The sequence below is a fragment of the Rutidosis leptorrhynchoides genome, chromosome 5 (genome assembly GCF_046630445.1).
Source record: "Rutidosis leptorrhynchoides isolate AG116_Rl617_1_P2 chromosome 5, CSIRO_AGI_Rlap_v1, whole genome shotgun sequence".
NCBI classification, from domain to species: domain Eukaryota; kingdom Viridiplantae; phylum Streptophyta; class Magnoliopsida; order Asterales; family Asteraceae; genus Rutidosis; species Rutidosis leptorrhynchoides.
The window spans coordinates 358,574,618-358,599,616 of NC_092337.1; positions in this window are offsets into that span (position 1 = coordinate 358,574,618).

The window sequence follows — 24,999 nt, forward strand, 5'->3', positions numbered from 1 at the left end:
CGTTTGACTTTTTGTTTTCAACGTTTGACTTCAAAATTCATAATCAAATGGAGAAATTAAGTAATGAAAACTTACAGATAGTTCAAGTGTATGATTCCTAACAAGATTGCGTTATTACATTTTTAAAATCGGTTCGTATTCGAATTACGGGCAAAAAGATGAATAAGCAGAGGGCTGACGGTTTTATTTATATTTCTGTTTGATTTTTCGAATCATATTGGCTACTGGTATTTATGATTGATACTAATAGTTGATGACAGAATAATTCTCCAATAATTCGAGGAATTTGACTTTTATAAATTGAAAATGGGCGTCGGCACTCAATCTTCCACAGAAATGAAGTCAGAGACAAAAAAAAAAAAAAAAATAGGACAATGATATGTAACAGATTGTTGGACTCTTCTGTTTTGTAATGGAACCTGAAATCGACAGATGAGGATTTGTAGTCAAGAAACAAAACGCAAAAAGCTTAATACTGACCTAAATCTGATTTTGATTCCATACACATGATTTTATCCAATTTATTAATAATTAATAATTAATAATTATAATTATATTAATAATAATAATTTAAATAAAATTAATACTGATTTCTAAAAAATATATAACTGTAAATAACTGCGTATATATATATTATATACATGTGTACATCTATCTCTATATATGTATATCTATTATTTATTTATTTATTTATTTTATAAATTATAATTAATATTATTAATAAATATAATTATTATGATAATATTCTTAATATAATTATTAATAATATAATAGTAAATATCATAATATCTTTACTAATGATAATGATAACAATTACTATAACATTTATAACAATAATCATTATTAATAATACAACACAATAACAATTATATATATATATATATATATATATATATATATATATATATATATATATATATATATATATATATATATATATATATATATATATCAATTTTTATATTTATCTATTATTTATTGGTATTAATAGTATGTCTAACTTTGATTTTAATAATGATAATAACAATATTTTTATTATTAATGGTACTAATAATATTATTAGTTATAATATCATAACAAATCAAATGTATCAATTTTTATATTAAAATTTTTAATAATTTTTAAATAGTACTGATATTAAATAATAATGTAAATAATAATAATATAATAACTAAACTTAACTTGTAATTACATTATATATATTAATATTAAAATTTATTAATTATGTAAGATTTATTAATTGTATGATAAATAATTTAATATTTAAACATATATATATATATATATATATATATATATATATATATATATATATATATATATATATATATATATATATATATATATATATATATATATAATATATATATTACAATATACATTTAATTATAATTATACTTAGAATATATATATATATATATATACATATATATATATACACATACATATATATATATATATACATATATATATACATATATATATATATATATATATATATATATATATATATATATATATATATATATATATATATATATATATATATATATATATATATATATATATATATATATATATATATATATATATATATATATATATGTATGTATGTATTTATTTATAAATAATGGTTTGTGAATTGTCGGAAATAGTCAAAGGGTAAAAACACTTCAAAATATTTGAGATTCAACATTACAGACTTTGCTTATCGTATTGGAAGCATATAAAGATCAAGTTTAAAATTGGTCGAAAATTTCTGGGTCGTCACAGTACCTACCCGTTAAAGAAAGTTCGTCCTGAAATTTGAGTGTGGTTGTCATGGCTAACAATAAAAATGTTTTCATGACGAATATGAGCTGATAAATAGAGTTTTATTACTGTTGAGTAATATTGACAGGATAATTCGATTACTCGAAGAGTACGAGTGAATCTATCACAAATTAGTAAAATAAGTAAATGCAGGTTCGTCTTAACTAGTGACATAGTCACGGTTGATTTTCAGAATTTTTGAGAAAATTTTCGTAATAAGATTTGATTCTCCGATAAATAAAGAAATTTGAGGGGCGATCACTAGCAGCTGGGATAGGAGTACCTCCGTGGGGTGGTGGAAGGTTAGAATCTGACTCATCACCATGATCACCATCATTTTTACCTTCACTTGAAGGTTTAGAACTACTAGTATCCTTTGCAGTATCATCGTTATCATCATCATCACTAAGATCCACTGGTTTGTCCTTGGAGCCAGTCACATTATCATGAATTACTGGCTCTTCCTTACCAGTACCTTTATTAGCATTATCATCAGATGAAGATGATGAGGAAGAAGCTGATGAATCAGAAGGTACTGGCGAATCAGGAATGTTTTGCATTACACACTTACTAGTGGCAGGATCAATGATGAACTTGAGAGGCCTCCATGTACCAGGCCATGAAGAAGCAGCAGGAGCCATACCAAAGTAATGGTAGTATGGCTGCTCATTAACTTGCTGTAGAGTGGCCAGTCTCTTATATACCTCTTCACAGGCTGGTTGATCAAGCTGAGATAGTAGTTCAGTCAGCTCCTCTTTGGAAAACTTGCTAACTGAAACTAATGTACTTTGAGAATCAATAGTCAGCTGATCCATCAGCAAGGCAATTTTGGGAGTGACAAAGGATCCCATGTAAATGAACTTGGGCACAACTTCATCTGGATCTGGTACCTGGCATACATACTTGGGCTTTTCACCAGAAACAGAAGCCGGAGTAGTGTCAGTAGTAGCGGTAGTAGAGGTACCAACATCCATAGTGGGTTCCGTAGAACCAGTAGCAGTAGTTGGTGACTGTGCAGTGGGTGATGAAGCAGTATCTGCAGCAGAACCAGTGACATGTGCAGAATAGGTAGCATTTGCTGCAAGAAGCTCATCAGTAAGCGCCATGTCATCCTGGTCACCACCTGTAGTGGTTTCCTCAAGAACCTCCTTAACAATATTATAAATAACTTTTTCAAGAGCAGGAGAAAGTTCTGTTATCATCTCATCAACCACTTCAGAATCAGTAGTTGAAATAGAAATACTGGGAATAGGAGGAGGAATAGCAGTAGCAGTATCATCAAAAACTATCTCCTCATGACCAGTAGGAACAATTAAACCAGCATCAACGTGATCCCCAGTATCACCAGCAGTAATAGAAGCAACAGTACTAGTATTAGCACCACCAGTAGGCAAATCAGTAGCACCAACACCAGCAGCAGAAACAGAGAGCTCATCAGTAGAAACAATAACATTCTTTTCTTGCTCCCCCTCTGCCTGTTCATCTACCCTGCTAAGAACTAAAACAAAAGAACATTTTATGTTAACAACTGTAGAACCAAATAAAGTTGACTCAATAATTGCATCTGTTGTTGGTCTCTAGAACAGACTGGTGATTTAGTCAGCCCTTTGATTGAGACAGAATAAGGTGTCTGTAAGTGCAGCTGTGACTCTGCTAACTCATTGGCAACACATGTTGACCCAGATTGTGTAAGAGTTCTGGCTGGTAATGATGTAGGAGTGTGACTCTTATCATGATCCAAGTAATATTTGGGCTGTGCAGTAGCCTGAGCTGATTCAACACGATGAGGAGCCAGCTCAAGTCTGCTTTGGGGGTCAGTTATGTTCTCTGCTGGTTGTACTATCAACAGAGGATATTTTTTGAAGTATAATTGTGAAAAATCTGGAAGTGCCTGGTTAGAAGAGTATGGGTTGCTACTCTTCTTAACACTAGTTTTAAAACCAGTCAGCTTGGGAGCTAAGGTGATTCCTTTAACTCCACTTTCATTTTTCAAGTCAACGGTTAAAATAGTTTTAATTAAGTTAGAGATTTCTGTTGTTTGTTCTAGAGACACACCAGGTTCCATAGCAACATCCTTTTCAGGAGCAGCAGTTGAGACTAGGGTAACCTCCCATGTGGCATGCTTGGAGCCAGCTTTTGCCCGTTTGGATTTGCCTGTTACCAAGAAATAGATAGGCAACGGATTCCAACACTAGAAGTGGGTAGTCAGTATATAAGACTAGGGCTGTTCTTTATGATCAGAGAGCACTAGATTCTAATACAGCTACTGCTTTACCAGTATGTGAGACGGTGGTTGTTCTAGTTGAGGTAGCTGGCTGCTTCCTACGAGTAGCTGGCTTTCGCTGAGTTCCCTCCCCATCAGCTGGTGCAACACCAGAGGCAGTCGATTGGAGAGCTCCACCACGAGCAACAAGATACTCGAGCATTCCTGGTGTCAAACCAGTATATGGAGCAGCCGGTGCTTCTTTCATCATCCCCCCTTGTTTTATTGGAAGGTCAAATGATTCGTTAGTAATTTTCTGGTAAGCATCACCCAGCTCGTTTTCAAACACAAGGCTCAAGAACCTTAGAAAGGGGATTAAATGTGTTCTTTTAGGTGCAAGCACCATTTCCCTTAGCCTCAAGAAGATTTCAGTAGCATAATCAATATTTCGATTGATACGCAACCCATGACCAATTTTAAGCTCAAATCTGAGCACTGATCGAAACTACCAGACTTCTGGCTGATGCACTGTGTCAGCAATCCAAAGAAATAGTACCAAAATGGTGGCATATGCTTCCTCAAGGGCGTATGAGCTACTGGACCATTAAATCCAATAATTTCGAGAACCTGCCTCCAAAATTCGTCACTTATTGGTGAATTAACTAATGGTCCACCTGTCAGTTGAAGGGCACGTTAAATGGTATCAATGGTGATTGAAAAATTTAGAGTTTCAGTAACCATGCCACGAATACATGGAGCATTCTATTGAGTGGTGGCCATGGTGGCAATGTACCAGAATCTGGCTAAGCAGGCTGGATAAAGTCGAGAAGGAACACCGGTGATTGCTCGAGCAAGTAGTGATTGCCTTATGTACTCGATTAGAGTATCATAGTCCATGTTGGCTTTAGACTTTGGGACTGAAAGGGCTTGAGCAGCATTGCTTTTGGGTAAGCGAATGAGTGCATGATCAGGTGCATTAGCAGCCTTGAAAAGGCTTGGATGAAGATTGAACAGTGGTGCCTGTGCAATTGGTTCCTCTGGTGCCGGTGGAGGTTGTTGTTCTGGTTGTTGTTGTTCCTCCGGTTGTTATTGCTATTGTTGTTGTTCCTCGGGTTGGTGTTCGATGGGTGGTGATTTTTGTTGGTCTGCCATTGATGGATTGTAAAGATGAATGTTTGAAGATATGAAAATTTGGGGATTTTGAGAGAAGAATGTGTTTTTGAAAGTTGAATAACCGAAGGTTATTATAGAAAATGGATCGCCTTATTTAACCTTTCAGATTGGTGGAAAAAGTGCAGGAGAGAGAAAAGTGGCAACTGTCATCTGCAGGCGCGTGGGCAAACGTGATAGACTAGCACGTTTCCGAGGGGACACAGACTATTGACATGACGTATAATCGGCTTGAACACTCATACATCTCATTAAGCATTAAATGCAGCAAGTTTTAATTCAAAATGAAGTTAAAGACCACAAAATAAAGTTTGTATTAAATACAAAAATTCTTTGTTACATTTAATATGTCATGAATTTAATTTTAAATCATTGGGAATAAATGAGTTTCTGTTTTAAGGAATCATTTAATTTAATGTTGTGAACTATTTATTATTTCATTTTAGACATTGAATAACCATGATATAAAAGACCTTATTGTGCTGGTTGTTTGACATGTAGGCAGTAAGTAAAGAATTTGTGACTTACTGGTTTGCCCTACATGTTGTAGAGCCAGCACACCAACAAAATTGTCTTTTATTTTAAAGTTCAAGCATACCCAGCTCAGAGATGAGATAGTTAAAACGTTTCTCATCTAAGGGCTTTGTGAATAGATCTACTAACTGCTGGTCTGTTGAAATAAAATGTAGCTCTACATTTCCTTTTTGAACATGATCCCTTATGAAGTGATAACGAACTTCAATGTGCTTTGTCCTTGAATGCATCACAGGATTATTGGTAATAGCAATTGCACTGGTGTGTTGTCACAGTAGATTGGAGTTTTTGTAACATGAACTGTAAGACCCAAATATTTATTGTACATAATGTATTTATGGTGTACGATGCGTGTAGGAATTGTACGAGACATGTACGTGTTGCTTGCTCGAACGTCGAAGAAAACTGGACGTTGTTTGGAGTCACAAGGTGTGTACGTACCTTTTCGACCCCAAAAAATTTGTGTTGATGTTTCAAAGCCTTACCATTGGAAAGAAAATCTTATTACGTTTCCAACGATATTTGATTCATCGAAAACGGAGCTACGGTCAAAAAGTTATGGCCAAAACAAGTTACTAAAAACTGACCTGAAGGTTGGAGCGGCGCTCCACCTTATGGAGCGGCGCTCCGATCGCGTCTGATGCAATTTTTCAGCACTTTAAAGGGTTAAATGAGGGGTACTTTGGTCCTTTCACTTATGGACTGATTTGTGGCTTTAATATCAGTTTTAGATCCACTTTTGAATCACTTTCACATCCACAAACACTCCCATCTTATCTTAGAGAGAGGGAGTGAGTTCTAGAGAGAGGAAGCTTGAATGGATGATGAAGATGGTGATTTTTTCCCAAATTGGAAGCGGGTTTTGGTTCTCCTTGGTGTTTCTAGCTACTAGAGCTCGTTTTGGTGCTTGAGGTAAACCCTAATCCGAATTGTAGTGTTTGATTTCTTGTTTGAGTTAGGGTTTGTGTTATTTAGAATTATAAACCCATTTTATTGTGAAATTTGGGGGTTTTGGGTAAGATTCATGTAAGTAAGCCTAAATGGGTGACTTAGGATTTCGATTGATTAAATTGTAAGTTTGGATCTTGCGTGTGTTGGTTAAACCTTAGAACACTTATGTACTAGTGATGTTAGTGTTGTGTTGACTTGATTTTGGGGTGTAAACCCTAATATGGGTCAAAATGGGTTTTATGTTGAAATGAGTTAAGTATTATTGATTTTTGGTGTCAAATGTTGATTTTGAGATACAATCACTAGTTGTTAGTGATTGTAGGTACTTCGTGTGTAATTTGACAAGTCAAAGTGAGTTAAACGTAATTTGGTCAATGGAAGTCAAACTTTGGTGGTTAGGTGCAATTTGGGTCGAGTTGCACTTATGGGATGATTTTTCAAGATCAAGTGCATTAAGTGTTAGTGTGTACTTGTTTGAATGGGTTGGAATTACCATCCGTAGTGGTAATTGGTGAAGTCCTTTGTAGGTTCCTAAATGGGCGGTTTATGGTGATAGGTATAAACCCTTGGTTAAGGGTGTTGAAGTTGAATTCTCTCGTAGAGAATGTATGTTGATTGTTTGTATATCTATATGCGTATTATAGGTAAAGAGCTTGCTCGGTTGCGTTCGGAGACGATTTACATATATGACTAGTGCAGGCATTTCGAGGTGAGTGGAATATCTATGTATGTACGTATATGATTTATGTGCCCGTATTAATGGTGTCACATAGCCGATCTTGTGAGCATAGTTGTGGGACATAGCCGTTTTGTCCATATTGAGAGTTGTGGGACATAGCCGTTTTTTCCAATTGATAATTATGCACATAGCCGTGTTTGTGCATATGGTGGTGAGTAATAGCCGTGTTTTACTCCCACGTTGTTGCCCGTATTAATTGTTGCACATAGTCGTGTTTGTGCACATGATTGTGAGTAATAGCCGTGTTTTACTCACAAATTGATCAAGTGATGCCATAGCCGTTTTTGGAACACTTGAGGGTGATGCCATAACCATTTTTGGAATACCTCGGGGGTTAGCAAGCCATAGCCGTGTTTGGAAGCTAACGGTTGTTATGAACATCGATGACTTATTTCGCGAAGTCATTCCCTTGTGAAGATTTGGTTAACCGTAGTTCATAATTTGTTGTTTGTAGCATTTAATTATTATTATGATTATTTATGCTTATGATGTTGCTAGTTGTACGATTTGATGATACTAGCTATTGATTGCTTATGAGGTTGCTAGTTGTACGATTCAATGATACTAGCTATTGATACAAAAGGGTATGTGATTATATGTATTTATGTGATGTCGTGGTTGCAAGTAGGTAAGTTGTATATGCATGTATATATTTATTCTACTCACTAAGCTTTAGCTTACCCTCTCGTTGTTTAGATTTTTATAGATTTGCGTGGAGGTGATGGCTCCGGTAAGTGTGGGGACTAGTGGACTTGCGTAGTTTGCTTTAGAAGACGTGTTGTTGGATTTGATTAGGATTGGGTATCGTATTCCCAATCGCCATGCTCGGTTTATGTTTGTATTAAACTAAAATGGGTCAAAATGGTCACTTGTTGTAATTTGGGTCGATGTGGGCTCGGTGTGGTAAAACTCGATTTTATTGTGGGAAATTCTTAGTTTTACTTATATTGACGTGTTATGATAATTGGTTTCATTTAAAAGTGTTGAGAAATGTGTTTTACGAATGAGCATAAAAAGAAAGTGGACAGACCACTTTGGAGTGGCGCGCCCCTATATGGAGCGGCGCTCCATATGCCTGAAACTGGAATGTTTTAAAAAAAAAAAATTAAGCGTTTTTGGTTAGATAACGGGTTGGGTTGTTACAAGTAGTATCAGAGCGTGGTCTAAGGGAATTAGGTGACCTTGGAATAGGTGCCTAGTCTTAGACTTATTGACAGTGGTGCGTTAATTGCGGGACTTGTAGGATTACGGGTCGGATTGAGATTTGTTAGTGCCTTAGAGTAGGTGACTAACTAGGACTTGTGCTTGTCCAATGTGGAATTTTGTGGGGCCCTATTTCATGTGCAAATTAGTGCCTTAGATCACTAGTGCCTAATGTAAGTAGGCGAACTTGGACGTTATTTTAGTGATAGTCACCTAGGTTGTAGGTTGACTTGTTGTTGTGGTGTACTTGTGTACGTTTATTATTATTGTATATTGGTGTATATATACAGGTAACTTTTGGTGCGGTGTCCTAGGGACGAATCTATTGGAGAGATTCGCATGTTTGGCCGTTTGAGTGATCAAGTTCTCGGTAAGGACTTGGGTCATTCGGGTACTAGGAGTTATCGTGTGTTATTTTATGTGAATGTTGCGTCAGTCCGGGTAAAGTACTTTGCATGACCATGTGGAAATGGTAAGGTACGCATTTGTAATAGTGATTGGTCACCATTATTACGAAAGTGTATCTTGACAACAAGCATAACATGACAAGTACCGAACGGAGGAAACGTGGCATGGTTGGGGTAGAACGGGACGTATTAGGAATCTTTTATTGGTTCATAGTATATAGTGGTCTCGAGTGATGTGCTTGTTGTCACATCGAGTTCTTTACGAGTCGGAAAGTGTTACGGTGGATTTGGTTAGCTAAGGTGAGTGAGCAACTCACGAGTTTGGTGCGTGCTTAGTCACCCTAAGTAGTGGGTGCACTGTTGAGATTGTTATTGGTTTTAGTTACCCATCGTAACTAGGGTGACCGATTTACGTGTGCGTGTGTGTGGTGAAGACTTGAATTCCGTAATGGAATGCAATAAGTCTAATGATTGTAGTTTTGAGTTACACTCTGTAGGGTGTGTGGTTAGAGAATCGTGTTAGGATTCTAGTTGTGAGTTGCCTTGGAATTGGCGAATCGAGGAGTCTCTGGGTCGTTAAACTCATGGGAGTGGGACCCGTATGATGATGATTGTGTTAGTGTGTTGTGGCTTATAAGGTAACATTCCTAATGGAATATCTCTTGTAGTAGTGGTTTTTATCGAGATGTGCGGAAGAGTGTAAGACTTGGTGTTTCCAAGTATCTCTTTAGAGTTAGATGAAGGGTTTCGTGAGGCTATATCGTCTGGCCTTGTGGAAATTGCGAGTAGCGTGTGATCGCTAGGAACTTTTGATAAGATGATAAACCGTAAGGTTTGCGGGGTAGGTATGACTACGGGTCATTAGTATAGGGAGATGGGTGTGTGGAACCTAATGATCGAGTTTCTAAAATTCGGTTGATTGTGGTGGGAGTCTGCATGACACAGCGTCAGGCTGCTAGTGTAATGTTCAACTCCAGTGATGGTGTGATCACTTAGTGCTTACGGTGCCCGTGAGATACCCTTGGAAGCATCGAAGATTTTAAATAGTGATCGACGGGTGTTAGTAATTCGATGGTTGCGAAGGTCGAAGTTTAGGAGCATTGCAGCAAATACTTCTTATGAAGAGGTGGATGAGCGAATCTTGGTGCTCTTATGTGATAGACGAGTAAGGATGATCGGTGAGCCGGTGATGGACTTGATGGTCGGTTAAGCCAAAGGTTATGATGAAGTGTTGATATTGTGGTCGATACAATTATTGGGCCGGATTGGTCACTCTTCTCCATGAGAGTGAGCAATGGTTGATAACGATTCGTTAAGTGGAAGGTCGGGTGATCTCGACTGAGAATCACAACTAAGTAAGCGGATTGACATATGCCTAGGCTTAGAGGCATATGTAGGACTTTGGTGGAGTTCGCTTTGCGAACGATGAAGAATTGTTAATTGTGATTTGGGGTATGAAGGTGTGATGTCGTCGCGTGTACGACGTCTCAAGTAATTGTACATGTCGGCTCTGAGAGCCTAAAGTGAATTTGCGGTGATTTGATGTTTATGACCAACAGTGAGAATGGTCAGGTGTGACGTGGAATTACAATTCCGCGGGATGTTATCATCTTGGCGGTGAGGATGGGGAGAAAAATCCTAAGTGGGGGAGTTTTTACTGCCGCCCGAGGAGAACTCCAGTGGTGTTATGTATAGTGAAATGTCAGAGCGTACCGTGCTAGGCCTCAATAGGGATTTGGAGTTCCTAACGAGGATGAGTGACGGGTTGCTAATGTTGAATCGAGATCGTGCTTTACGATTGTGAGTTACAATTCCAGAATGTTATGCGTGAAGATTGTGATGGTGAGATCAAAGGGAGTGTAAGTCTTCTTATGTAAAGTGGTCGTGTAGTACCAATGTGCGGTATGAGACCAAATATGAAGTTTGAGATTCCGGAGTAAGAGAATGAAACTGTCGTTCGGGTGCTCTCCTGATGTAAAATTGGGTTGGTGCGAAACCCGGATAGTACTGTTGAGTAGGTACGAGATCGATTTCGGTATGGATACTATATTTTCCCTTTCGGGGAAACGTGATCGTGGAAATCGTCAGTGGATTATTCCATTTTATGGATGATTGTGAGGCGCGGAGTGCCGGTTCCGATTGTCTCACATAGAGACACGCGGATATTGTTTCTTTGTGGGGGGTGTGTTCCCTAGTGATGTGACGTGTTGCTTGCATTGAAATGTCAAGGCTATCCTTAAAGAACGGTCTAGGCAGGAGGATTCACCCGGCGATGGTGAATATTTTGTGGGTCGTGTAGCAAATTGTGAATTTGTGGTGATGATGATTCACTGTTGACGGGGTTCTAGTACACGAATAGTTTCCATGCTAGTGCTAGGAAGCCGTATTGTATGGATGTGTTGCAGGGTTTAGGGGAAAAACCCTGTGTCGAGTGTTGATGTTTTGTCTAACTCGTGGTGTATTATCGTCGTCCTGGATTAATCCAAAGACTGGTGGTCGTGTGCGGATCGATTGATGGGAAAGTTTGTGTTCTTTGGATGATTATTTAGTGATACCAAAATTTCTTCGTCGAAGAAATGACCCGGTGGTGGAGACGGGGGAAGTTGGTTCTTGATTCATAGAACATTCTTGATTGGTTGGTTTACGAGTCATTGAAGTTCGGAGGTTTGACGCGACATAAATCCTTCTCAATTTGGATTAATGCAAGACTTGGTTCACGGCGTAATGGACCTAGTAGATCGCGTTGGGTGATATAGTTATGGATGTAGATTGTTGCGAGTTATAGCCGAGGGAACTTGAAGGGATGTTAAGTGGTAAGTGTTATCCGTAAGGATTTACTTTTACTCGGTCTTCGTCATTTTGGATGTTGACCTTATTGTGGGACGTGGTTACTATTGGCATTGTACTTGTTAAGGGTATACTAAAGGGGTGATATCTCGGCACGAGATTGGTTGAGTTCTTCCCGATGTGAGGGATTGAGCAAGGTTCTAGTGCTCGGATTCGTGGATTTGTTAAATCGCGGATGGAGATTTAAGTTGAAAGGGGGTGATTCATCGGAAGGGTCGCTTAAGTGCGGTGTGAGATCTTCGGGTTGCGGGAAATTTCGTAGACTTCAAGTTCGAAAGTACGTCGAAGGACCATAGGGTGTAGGTCCGGATGGGTTAAGTGACAAAGATCACGAGGACGTGATCGATTTTAAGTGGGGGAGAGTTGTAAGACCCAAATATTTATTGTACATAATGTATTTATGGTGTACGATGCCTGTAGGAAGTGTACAAGACATGTACGTGTTGCTTGCTCGAACGTCGAAGAAAACCGGACGTTGTTTGGAGTCACAAGGTGTGTACATACCTTTTCGACCCCAAATAAAGTTTGTGTTGATGTTTCAAAGCCTTACCATTGGAAAGAAAATCTTATTACGTTTCCAACGATATTTGATTCATCGAAAACGGAGCTACAGTCAAAAAGTTATGGCCAAAACAAGTTACTGAAAACTGACCCGAAGGTTGGAGCGGCGCTCCGATCGCGTCTGATGCAATTTTTTAGCACTTTAAAGGGTTAAATGAGGGGTACTTTGGTCCTTTTACTTATGAACGGATTTGTGGCTTTAATATCAGTTTTAGATCCACTTTTGAATCACTTTCACATCCACAAACACTCCCATCTTATCTTAGAGAGAGAGTGTGAGTTCTAGAGAGAGGAAGCTTGAATGGATGATGAAGATGGTGATTTTTGCCCAAATTGGAAGCGGGTTTTGGTTCTCCTTGGTGTTTCTAGCTACTAGAGCTCGTTTTGGTGCTTGAGGTAAACCCTAATCCGAATTATAGTGTTAGATTTCTTGTTTGAGTTAGGGTTTATGTTAGTTAGAATTATAAACCCATTTTATTGTGAAATTTGGGAGTTTTGGGTAAGATTCATGTAAGTAAGCCTAAATGGGTGACTTAGGGTTTCGATTGATTAAATTGTAAGTTTGGATCTTGCGTGTGTTGGTTAAACCTTAGAACACTTGTGTACTAGTGATGTTAGTGTTGTGTTGACTTGATTTTGGGGTGTAAACCCTAATATGGGTTAAAATGGGTTTTATGTTGAAATGAGTTAAGTGTTATTGATTTTTGGTGTCAAATGTTGATTTTGAGATACAATCACTAGTTGTTAGTGATTGTAGGTACTTCGTGTGTAATTTGACAAGTCAAAGTGAGTTAAACGTAATTTGGTCAATGGAAGTCAAACTTTGGTGGTTAGGTGCAATTTGGGTCGAGTTGCACTTATGGGTTGATTTAGCAAGATCAAGTGCATTAAGTGTTAGTGTGTACTTGTTTGAATGGGTTGGAATTACCACCCGTAGTGGTAATTGGTGAAGTCCTTTGTAGGTGCCTAAATGGGCGGTTTGTGGTGATAGGTATAAACCCTTGGTTAAGGGTATTGGAGTCGAATTCTCTCGTAGAGAATGTATGTTGATTGTTTGTATATCTATATGCGTATTATAGGTAAAGAGCTTGCTCGGTTGCGTTTGGAGACGATTTACATATATGACTAGTGCGGGCATTTCGAGGTGAGTGGAATATCTATGTATGTACGTATATGATTTATGTGCCCGTATTAATGGTGTCACATAGCCGATCTTGTGACCATAGTTGTGGGACATAGCCGTTTTGTCCATATTGATAGTTGTGGGACATAGCCATTTTTTCCAATTGATAATTATGCACATAGCCGTGTTTGTGCATATGGTGGTGAGTAATAGCCGTGTTTTACTCCCACGTTGTTGCCCGTATTAATTGTTGCACATAGTCGTGTTTGTGCACATGATTGTGAGTAATAGCCGTGTTTTACTCACATATTGATCAAGTGATGCCATAGCCGTTTTTGGAACACTAGGGGGTGATGCCATAGCCTTTTTGGAATACCTCGGGGGTTAGCATGCCATAGCCGTGTTTGGAAGCTAACGATTATTATGAACATCGATGACTTGTTTCGCGAAGTCATTCCCTTGTGAAGATTTGGTTAACCATGGTTCATAATTTGTTGTTGGTAGCATTTAATTATTATTATGATTATTTATGCTTATGATGTTGCTAGTTGTACGATTTGATGTTACTAGCTATTGATTGCTTATGAGGTTGCTAGTTGTACGATTCGATGATACTAGCTATTGATACGAAAGGGTATGTGATTATATGTATTTATGTGATGTCGTGGTTGCGAGTAGGTAAGTTGTATATGCATGTATATATTTATTCTACTCACTAAGCTTTAGCTTACCCTCTCGTTGTTTACATTTTTATAGATTTGCGTGGAGGTGATGGCTCGGGTAAGTGTGGGGACTAGTGGACTTGCGTAGTTTGCTTTAGAAGACGTGTTGTTAGATTTGATTAGGATTGGGTAGCGTATTCCCAATCGCCATGCTCGGTTTATGTTTGTATTAAACTAAAATGGGTCGAAATGGTCACTTGTCGTAATTTGGGTCGATGTGGGCCCGGTGTGGTAAAACTTGATTTTATTGTGGGAAATTCTTAGTTTTACTTATATTGACGTGTTATGATAATTTGTTTCATTTAAAAGTATTGAGAAACGTGTTTTACGAATGAGCATAAAAAGAAAGTGGACAGACCACTTTGGAGCGGCGCGCCCCTATATGGAGTGGCGCTCCATATGCCTGAAACAGGACTATTTTAAAAAAAAAATAAGCGTTTTCAATTGGATAACGGGTTGGGTTGTTACAAGTGGTATCAGAGCGTGGTCTAAGGGAATTAGGTGACCTTGGAATAGGTGCCTAGTCTTAGACTTATTGACAGTGGTGCGTTAATTGCGGGACTTGTAGGATTACGGGTCGGATTGAGATTTGTTAGTGCCTTAGAGTAGGTGACTAACTAGGACTTGTGCTTGTCCAATGTGGAATTTTGTTGGGCCCTATTTCGTGTGTAAATTAGTGCCTTAGATCACTAGTGCGTAATGTAAGTAGGCGAACTTGGACGTTGTTTTAGTGATAGTCACCTAGGTTGTAGGTTGACTTGTTGTTGTGGTGTACTTGTGTACGTTTATTATTATTGTATATTGGTGTATATATACAGGTATCTTTTGGTGTGGTGTCCTAGGGATGAATCTATTGGAGAGATTCGCATGTTTGGCGGTTTGAGTGATCAAATTCACGGTAAGGACTTGGGTCATTCGGGTACTAGGAGTTATCGCGTGTTATTTTGTGTAAATGTTGCGTCTGTCCGGGTAAAGTACTTTGCATGACTATGTGGAAATGGTAAGGTATGCATTTGTAATAGTGATTGATCACCATTATTACGAAACTGTATCTTGACACCAAGCATAACATGACAAGTACCGAAAGGAGGAAATGTGGCATGGTTGGGGTAGAACGGGACGTATTAGGAATCTTTTATTGGTTCCTAGGATATAGTGGTCTCGAGTGATGTGCTTGTTGTCACATCGAGTTCTTTACGAGTCGGGAAGTGTTACGGTGGATTCGGTTAGCTAAGGTGAGTGAGCAACTCACGAGTTTGGTGCGTGCTTAGTCACCCTAAGTAGTGGGTGCACTGTTGAGATTGTTATTGGTTTTAGTTACCCATCGTAACTAGGATGACCGATTTACGTGTGCGTGTGTGCGGTGAAGACTTGAATTCCGTAATGGAATGCAATAAGTCTAATGATTGTTTGTTTTGAGTTACACTTGGTAGAGTGTGTGGTTAGAGAATCGTGTTAGGATTCTAGTTGTGAGTCGCCTTGGAATTGGCGAATCGAGGAGTCTACGAGTCGTTAAACTCATGGGAGCGGGATGTAGCGACCCGTCCTTATCCCCCTGGACGTAGTCATCAACATCCGGTTCCATCGCGATGATCGAATCCAAGTAATGTCCTTAACATGAGCTTATGCACAGCGGAAGACTTAATTTGTACCTGAGAATAACATGCTTTAAAAAGTCAACATAAAGTTGGTGAGATATATAGGTTTGATGCTAGCAGCGTTATAACTATGGACCACAAGATTTCATATTTATAAACATAATACACTCGCAAGTGTATGAAAAGCATTCCAAGCAGTGGGCACCCGGTAACTAGCCTTAACAAGAGTGTGTACCCCTGAGTTATAATAATATGTACACCGAATCAAGTGCGTTCCGTTAACCTCGAAGTACTAAACACCCGTTCTTCTAGTTTACTAGAACAACATCTGGGTGGGGGTGTAAAACCCAATAGATCTATCTTTAGGATTCGCGCCTACCAGTTCATAAACCAATAGTTAAAGTTACCAAGCTAGGGGATTTTTGATTCAAACCCATGTAGAACGTAATTTTAGTCACTTGTGTCCATAACGTAAATCATTTATAAAAATAGCGCATGTATTCTCAGCCCAAAAATATTTAAAGTTTAAAAGGGGACTATATACTCACCTAATGTATTTTGTAGTAAAAATACATATAACATCATTGAACAAATGTAGGGTTGGCCTCGGATTCACGAACCTATTATTCAATCATGTATATTAATACATTTAATGGTAATCGAACAAAATATATTATTAGTGATTTTATTTGTTATATCACATCATGTATTTTATTAATAGCTTACCTAGATATATTTATATTTATATAGATATTTATTACCAAGGTATTATTATGGTTAAGTTTTATATTTTAAATATATGTTTATATAGAAATCTTTATTTGATGTATTACTAGTAATAATAGAAATAATGATAAAAATAACACTAATTATAATAATTCTAATAATAATAACAATAATGATAATTTTTGATATTAATGATAAAGATATTACTAATAATAAAAATTGTTTATAATGATATTAATAATAACGTTTAATGATAATACTAATGATTATGAAATAATACTAATTAAAAAGATTACTAATAAATTTTATTATGTTCATATAAATGATATTAATAATCTTAAACATAATAATAATAATAATAATAATAATAATAATAATAATAATAATAATAATAATAATAATAATAATAATAATAATATTAAAGATTTTTAGCATTAAGACTACCTTAAAACAGGCTCCAAAAAAAATAATATGACCCAGCTGGGAATCGAACCCTGGATCTCTTGATAACCCGTAACACCCTTTAACCATTAAGCTGCGTTTGCTTTTCTGTTTTATCACACCGACTTATATTTATATATATCGATATATCTGCCTAACTTGTCTCATCTTCTTCCCTAAACTCAAACAACCAGGGTTCAAACCCATACATTCGACGATTCTATTAATTACTCAGAGTTTGTTAATAATCCTATACAATTCCCTGTATGTTTGTAATTTTAAAAAAAAATATAACCGAAAGTTTATATAGAGAAAAAAAAATGTCTGTTGCTTCGTAAGCAACTCAAAATCGAATCCTGAGTTAAAAATTGTTTGAGACTAAATTCTCTGAATGAAAACGTTATAAATCCTCTCTATAAACTATCTGTATCATCAATTTATCTTAAATCATCAAAATGTTTTCGAATTTCATTAGGAACAAAACTGTTAGCTTTTGAATTCGAGTTTTAACTCTTCAAATTCGAGTTTGTTAAAGCGAATTGATACATGAGGATTTGAGGAAACAATCACGACAAAAACCAGAACACTTCTGTATTTCTACTTTCTGCCAATTCTTTTTGAATCAAATTAAAGACTAAATGGGTTCTTTTTAAAAAAAACGAAGGCTGTGATTGTGTTAGTTTAATTCCAGTGGTGTTCAATTAGTGATAAAGGGTATCTATATATTGTAATTGAGCAATTAATACAGCAAGTTGATTTGATCGTGATTTTGTCTTGGACTGGTGATGATGTCGATTGTAGGGTTCACGGGTTGGATGGCAACGAAACAGAAAGAAAATAACAGATATCTGCGTACAAACACATTTTATATATATCTGTATTTTCGTAAGGTATATCTATATCTGAAAAAAAAATCGATTGTATTAAAATACCTTTCATATTTATATATTTAAATTTATAGAAAATCTTAAATACAATAATAATATTTCAAATACTAATATTAATAATTTTTAAACAATAATACTAATAACTATGGATGATAACAAAGATATTATTATTGATAAAGTTTTTAATGATTTTTCATTTATAAAGATACTAATAATATTTAACAATATTACAAGTAATAATTAAGATATAGCAAATTATATATATTTATGTATATATCCATATATTTATATATCAAATATATTTTTATATTTATATTTTAATTATTTAAAGAACATAATAATAATATTACCTATATAAATATTAATAGCAAAGTAATGTTAATATTATTAATATATCAATTATGTTTAACCCTGTAATTTAATGGAACACCAATTATTAACTATGTATGATTATACGATGAATAGTTAATTTATAAATAAATATAACACATACATAAATGTTCGTGAATCGTCAGGCTTGGTCAAAGGTTAACTAATTAACCAGATATAGATTTCAGACATTCTAGACTCAAGATTAATGTTTTTGCTTATCTTGTCAGAGACATATAGAAGATAAGGTTTAAATTTGGTCGGAAATTTCCGGGTCGTTACAGTACCCACCCGTTAAAGAAATTTCGTCCCCGAAATTTGATAGAGGTTGTTATGGATAGGGATAAGAATGTTTTCGTGACAAATATGAGATGATAATGGAGTTTTATCATTATTTAGAGATATAGATAAAACGATTCGATCGTATGAAGCGCACGAGTGAAGCTATCACAAAAGAATGAAATGAGTAAATAAATATATTAGTTTCAACCGATGACGTAGTCACTATTGACTTCCGGAATTTAAGGGGACTTGAAAAAAAATCTTACGTAATAAGATTTGGTTTTTCGGCGATCAAGATCTTCTTTGATTCAATGCGGCAATCTGTTTTGATTTATTTGTCGGATATTTCACTTATAAAACTACCCCCTTCGTTTTCCTTCTTCCCGTCCTTGAGTCAAGCGAGCAATGGTCCGAAATTCGTAGGTATGAGATTTGGAATGAACATAGCTAATGCTCTAAGAAAGAAAGGGTATCGGTAAGATTTCGATTTGTTAAATTACCAGAATACTCTGGAAAAATAGAACTATCGAGACGATATGTTCCTAATACATTTGGAAATTGGATAGAATGTGAGAGCCGTGTAACATGGCACATGATAACGGTACTGTGAATCATCACATTCCATTAGAAACTTAACATGACTTACTGTAATATAATAAAGTTGATCAAGTTTCATTATATTATAATAATTCATGCATCAGTTCCCAACACTGCTTCAGAACATTCCTATTTTAAACCTGAAGGTTTCAGAATTTAGAAACTAACACAGTTTCTTTTATGTTGTAACGCAGATTTTGTAGAGAGATGAACGTTCTCAAATAAGAATAGTTGTGTGAATATTTCCAGAAATATGGAGAATACTCATAACGGAGAATATGAAAATATCTTATAATATTTATGATAAGATGATGATGAGGAATATCATCTGGAAAGATTTAGAATAAGGAGTAGGGTTCTTACTAACGGTTTTAGTAGGCACTAAATCATTTGAATCCTTTAATGTCGGGTTTAGTTTTTATGATTTGTCCACGGTCTCCTTCATACTTTCCTCAATCCGTTTTCCAGTTTCACCCCTTCTCTTTTTCTGAGCTTTTTCAACACATTTTACTTTATCGTCAAACTTTTGACTGTTAAGGTCATTTACGGTTTTTGCTGCTTCATCAACATTTCAAGAACTATTTCATAGTCCAAGATATTTTTTCAGAAACTTCACATTCGAAATATGTAATTCTTAGGGATAGACGTTTTCGGTATAACTGGGAGAATTTCTACGAGATTTTCAAAATACTGATTGCGGATTTCGCCAAAGAGATAACGAGTTGCTGATACGTCTGATGATGATGTTGTGAAATATAAAAGGTTCTCTGGTAACGACGGCGAAAGGACAACGTATTTATATCGAGATGATAATAAGACCAATTTTACTAAGAAGTCAAAGTGTAGCTGTGATAAAAGTGGCTAATTTGGAAGGAAATTGCAAAGTTATTTTGGGTAGTCATAATACTAAAGGAATTTACAATGCTATGTGTTGACTCAGTTTCCGAGAGTTTTCAGGTGCATAACTTTATGCAGTAATCTTTTTCCGTAGACGAGGTGCGACTGGTTCAACTTTTCGATAGAGGCGTTTTCAAGAATCATGAAAAATTTGAACGCGAATTGTAATTGTCAAGATACGAATGGGGTTTAAGATAGAATCAAGTGGCAAACTTGAAGAATTGTTTAGTTTCATATGTTATAATCAATATTTTAATTCATTTTAATTGTCCATAGTTAGCAGTCCAATAGTCCGATAAATTCATATATAAATTAAATATATAATATTCGAATTAATTAATACATATCGTGACCCGTGTACCGGTCTCAGTGTCGCTCACAACTCAAACCATATATATATATTGGAATCCACCTCAACCCTGTATAGCCAGCTATAGAGTGTCTATGGTCGTTCCGAAATATATATATAGATGGGTCGATATGATAAGTCGAAACCTTGCATACGTGTCCCGACGGTATGTAAAGTGTGGAAATTAAATAACAGTAAATAAAATTGCGAGAATGTAAATTGCGAGAATATAAATTGCGAGAATGTAAATTGCGATAAATTAAATGTTAGCTGGGAACAGTTAGCCGGAACAGTTAGCGTGGAATCCTTAACAATATTTCAATTAGTTAATCCGTTTATTTCTAACAATTTTTATTATATCCAATGTTTTCTTCATTATGCCACTTGTTGAATTATGATAGGTCAAAATCCAAACATGAAATTTGAACGGAAATAGTTATTCTGTGGTGAACGGATACGTATATCGGTGATTGTAAATAGGATAATAGATGACCGTTGAATCAGATTTGAAGAATGTACAGTGCAACTTATTAATGCGAAATCTAAATATTCGTCGGGTACTACCTACCCGTTAAAATATTTTCATCATTAATAGTTTGTACGAAAGAATTTTCTAATTACAATCTTTATGAAAATATACTGACATATATATTTTCTTCAGATGTAATTATGGATTTAATGAGTCAATAAGATATTAAACTCACTTGATTTATCGTTAATACTAGATTACATAATCTCTAAAACTTTAGAAATTACACAATCACCATGCCGAATGAAAATATATGAGGTGGAACGATACGTAAAGCGAAGGTATTCAATGTGGAACGATATGTAAAACGAAGTTCATACTCGGAGTACAGATGGTAATATTGAGGCGGGTGAGGTTGATATCCGAGGTATAGTTTGTGATGTTGAAATTTATGACGTGATTGTGGTTGGGGTGATAAGAATATTGTCGGCGTTGAGGATGGTGGTACGGATTATGCTGCTGGTACTGCTACTGGTGTCTCCACACCAGATTCTCCAAAGCCATTACTCGATCACGTAGTTCGTTAACTTCTTATATTATGTCAGGATGATTTGACGATTGAAACGAGCGGGTGAGTAAGATTCGAAATATATAATCGTAACGGGATATTTCTAGAAATGAGAGGGTAAATGGTTTCTCGAACAGGTTCGCCGGTAAGTGCTTTCAGGTTCATTGCCAAGAGAAAGTCGATGAATGGAATAGTTCTTCGATGTGAAATAATTTTCGAATATGGGATGATATTCTAACTATATAGAATATCTATATACATAATACTAAAGATTTCGTAGACTACAGAGGAACCTACGGCATATGACAGGCAAATCTACAGATACTCCAAGATAGGAATTATCAGATACGCTAAGATATGAATTTCGTCTATACACTATCGATGCACTATATGCAGTAGAACGTGTCTAGACCTGAGAATGATAGGCAGGCAATTTCCTAAGGATAATAAGCAGATGGTTTCCGACTAAGACTGATAAGCAAAACTTTTTGACATGTAGACACGGTCAAAGTCCAGACTCATTAACGTATCTAAACAACTAATAGTTAGACACACTAATGCAAGACCTGGTTCGCTAAGACCATCGCTCTGATACCATCTGTAGCGACCCGTCCTTATCCTCCTGGACGTAGTCATCAACATCCGGTTCCATCGCGATGATCGAATCCAAGTAATGTCCTTAACATGAGCTTATGCACAGCGGAAGACTTAATTTGTACCTGAGAATAACATGCTTTAAAAAGTCAACATAAAGTTGGTGAGATATATAGGTTTGATGCTAGCAGCGTTATAACTATGGACCACAAGATTTCATATTTATAAACATAATACACTCGCAAGTGTATGAAAAGCATTCCAAGCAGTGGGCACCCGGTAACTAGCCTTAACAAGAGTGTGTACCCCTGAGTTATAATAATATGTACACCGAATCAAGTGCGTTCCGTTAACCTCGAAGTACTAAACACCCGTTCTTCTAGTTTACTAGAACAACATCTGGGTGGGGGTGTAAAACCCAATAGATCTATCTTTAGGATTCGCGCCTACCAGTTCATAAACCAATAGTTAAAGTTACCAAGCTAGGGGATTTTTGATTCAAACCCATGTAGAACGTAATTTTAGTCACTTGTGTCCATAACGTAAATCATTTATAAAAATAGCGCATGTATTCTCAGCCCAAAAATATTTAAAGTTTAAAAGGGGACTATATACTCACCTAATGTATTTTGTAGTAAAAATACATATAACATCATTGAACAAATGTAGGGTTGGCCTCGGATTCACGAACCTATTATTCAATCATGTATATTAATACATTTAATGGTAATCGAACAAAATATATTATTAGTGATTTTATTTGTTATATCACATCATGTATTTTATTAATAGCTTACCTAGATATATTTATATTTATATAGATATTTATTACCAAGGTATTATTATGGTTAAGTTTTATATTTTAAATATATGTTTATATAGAAATCTTTATTTGATGTATTACTAGTAATAATAGAAATAATGATAAAAATAACACTAATTATAATAATTCTAATAATAATAACAATAATGATAATTTTTGATATTAATGATAAAGATATTACTAATAATAAAAATTGTTTATAATGATATTAATAATAACGTTTAATGATAATACTAATGATTATGAAATAATACTAATTAAAAAGATTACTAATAAATTTTATTATGTTCATATAAATGATATTAATAATCTTAAACATAATAATAATAATAATAATAATAATAATAATAATAATAATAATAATAATAATAATAATAATAATAATAATAATAATAATAATAATAATAATAATATTAAAGATTTTTAGCATTAAGACTACCTTAAAACAGGCTCCAAAAAAAATAATATGACCCAGCTGGGAATCGAACCCTGGATCTCTTGATAACCCGTAACACCCTTTAACCATTAAGCTGCGTTTGCTTTTCTGTTTTATCACACCGACTTATATTTATATATATCGATATATCTGCCTAACTTGTCTCATCTTCTTCCCTAAACTCAAACAACCAGGGTTCAAACCCATACATCCGACGATTCTATTAATTACTCAGAGTTTGTTAATAATCCTATACAATTCCCTGTATGTTTGTAATTTTAAAAAAAAATATAACCGAAAGTTTATATAGAGAAAAAAAAATGTCTGTTGCTTCGTAAGCAACTCAAAATCGAATCCTGAGTTAAAAATTGTTTGAGACTAAATTCTCTGAATGAAAACGTTATAAATCCTCTCTATAAACTATCTGTATCATCAATTTATCTTAAATCATCAAAATGTTTTCGAATTTCATTAGGAACAAAACTGTTAGCTTTTGAATTCGAGTTTTAACTCTTCAAATTCGAGTTTGTTAAAGCGAATTGATACATGAGGATTTGAGGAAACAATCACGACAAAAACCAGAACACTTCTGTATTTCTACTTTCTGCCAATTCTTTTTGAATCAAATTAAAGACTAAATGGGTTCTTTTTAAAAAAAAACGAAGGCTGTGATTGTGTTAGTTTAATTCCAGTGGTGTTCAATTAGTGATAAAGGGTATCTATATATTGTAATTGAGCAATTAATACAGCAAGTTGATTTGATCGTGATTTTGTCTTGGACTGGTGATGATGTCGATTGTAGGGTTCACGGGTTGGATGGCAACGAAACAGAAAGAAAATAACAGATATCTGCGTACAAACACATTTTATATATATCTGTATTTTCCTAAGGTATATCTATATCTGAAAAAAAATCGATTGTATTAAAATACCTTTCATATTTATATATTTAAATTTATAGAAAATCTTAAATACAATAATAATATTTCAAATACTAATATTAATAATTTTTAAACAATAATACTAATAACTATGGATGATAACAAAGATATTATTATTGATAAAGTTTTTAATGATTTTTCATTTATAAAGATACTAATAATATTTAACAATATTACAAGTAATAATTAAGATATAGCAAATTATATATATTTATGTATATATCCATATATTTATATATCAAATATATTTTTATATTTATATTTTAATTATTTAAAGAACATAATAATAATATTACCTATATAAATATTAATAGCAAAGTAATGTTAATATTATTAATATATCAATTATGTTTAACCCTGTAATTTAATGGAACACCAATTATTAACTATGTATGATTATACGATGAATAGTTAATTTATAAATAAATATAACACATACATAAATGTTCGTGAATCGTCAGGCTTGGTCAAAGGTTAACTAATTAACCAGATATAGATTTCAGACATTCTAGACTCAAGATTAATGTTTTTGCTTATCTTGTCAGAGACATATAGAAGATAAGGTTTAAATTTGGTCGGAAATTTCCGGGTCGTTACACGGGACCCGTATGACGATGATTGTGTTAGTGTGTTGTGGCTTATAAGGTAACATTCCTAATGGAATATCCCTTGTAGTAGTGGTTTTTATAGAGATGTGCGGAAGAGTGTAAGACTTGGTGTTTCCAAGCATCTCTTTAGAGTTAGATGAAG